Source organism: Chrysochloris asiatica, unplaced genomic scaffold (assembly GCF_000296735.1).
Source record: "Chrysochloris asiatica unplaced genomic scaffold, ChrAsi1.0 scaffold00165, whole genome shotgun sequence".
In the NCBI taxonomy this organism is placed as follows: domain Eukaryota; kingdom Metazoa; phylum Chordata; class Mammalia; order Afrosoricida; family Chrysochloridae; genus Chrysochloris; species Chrysochloris asiatica.
In genome coordinates, this window is record NW_006408683.1 from 5,891,141 (window position 1) to 5,892,968 (window position 1,828).

At 35.3% G+C, this 1,828-nt stretch overlaps 1 protein-coding gene across 1 annotated transcript in view; it reads right to left on the reverse strand.

Moving 5' to 3' along the window:
* Positions 1 to 1,828, reverse strand: part of LOC102831656 (chromosome unknown open reading frame, human C1orf101) — a 274,431-nt gene that overhangs the window by 144,395 nt on the left and 128,208 nt on the right. The gene's annotated exons all lie outside the window — the stretch shown is intronic.

Genomic DNA, 1,828 nt, shown 5'->3' on the forward strand with positions numbered 1-1,828 from the left:
GTTTTATCTTCTTGAGCTGATCTTTGAAATTTTCTGTTCAGCTCTTGGACCTCTTCAATTCTTCCATTTGCTTTAGCTGTTAATCTTTATGGGAACAAAAAGTCTCATCTTTCTCATACAAAAGTTTAGGTTAGTAGTTGATTGCAAATCAATTGAAGCATTCAGGGAAATAAAACATACATCTAGTGCTTATTATATGCAAGGTACTCATCTAAGTCTTTTACCTATGCTAATTAATTTACAGTGGCTCTGTAGCATACACACTGGACTTCCAACCATAAAGTAGGAATTTGAGCCCATCAGTTACTCCATGGGAGAAAAATGAGACTTTCTGATCCCCAAAAAACTGACAGCCTATGAAACCCAATACAGGGTTGTGATGAGTTGGAACCGACTTGATGGCACATAACAGCAATTTATTTATAGTTATTGTACATCTTTTAACTTTCATGGTAAGTTCTATGAAATTGAACATTATGTGATTTGGATGATGTGCAAGCATGCCTAAATTGCAAGCAATAGCACTCACTGATTTTCTACCTTTGTGCTGTTAATAACTTTTTATTTTACTTCTAAATTGATAGTTCTCCTTTGTCTCTTGCTGCTGCTCTCACTAGCATTGGGTTTGCTTTGTTTAGGAGCCACTGTGCAATTCACCATAATATTTTCTAAAGAAAGTTAAATGGATAATGATACAATACTCAAGATATAAGTAAGTGATACACTAGATTGGATGCTGCTGTCCATGAGCCAAAGCATAAATTTATGTGGTAAACTTTTCAAATAGGTGGTACAGTACAGCACACAAACATAAACCAATAACATAGGCATTTATTATGATTATCAAGACATGCATTATAGATTATAGATGTACTGGACCATTGTAGTCCTACAATGCAATCACTTCACATACAAGAGAAATGAGATACATATGTTGTATGCAATGTTCCCTATGTTTGCTGCCATGTTCCCTGTTTGCTACATCTAGCCTTTGCTTAGGATTTCTGAACTCAGTTATAACCTAATGGGACCATGGACATATATGCAGTTGGACATTGCCTATATGGATGTCATGCAGCACATGGCTGTAACCTTCGTAATAACCTGATGAGGTATGTAGCTTTATTATTATTATCATTCCTACTTTACAGATGAGGGAACTGAGGTACAAAGATATTTAAAACCTTCATCAATGTCATCAACTAGTAAATGGTAGAGCCAGTATTTTATTTTAAAATGCAAGCTTTGGTCTTTTGTTGTCTTTGCACATTTATATATTTTGATGGGTAACTGATACTTTGAAGGACTGAGTTGCAAATGGTCAAAACATTATATATCCAATTCTTGGAAAGAAAAGTCAAGAAAGTATATGCAGATATTGGAACTAGATAAAGAAAATTGCCCTAAACTGAAGAAAAGTATGAATCATATCTTTTTTTGGTTTGCCTCAAAAGCGCTTGTAGCTTCTGCTCTCACTGACTTGGAATACTGCCCTGAAGTTGCCATGGGTAGAAACTAATTCTAGTTTGGAGGGTAATAGGCTTCAGAGACAAGCACTACTTCCAAGGCTCCTTGGATTAACAAGCCAATGTTAGTTAGCACCGATCACCTAACATATGAATGAAGCCATTTTAGATCATCTAGACAAACCACCAGATGATCACAGTGATATGAATGACCTCAGATAAAGTCAGCAAGAAACCCAGATAGTCTCAGGCCAAACTGCTCATCCATAAAATTGTAAGGTAATAAAATGGCTGTTGTTTGAAGACCTTACTTTTTTTGTTTTGTTTTTTAACTTTTTATTGTGAATTGAGTGATAGTTTAC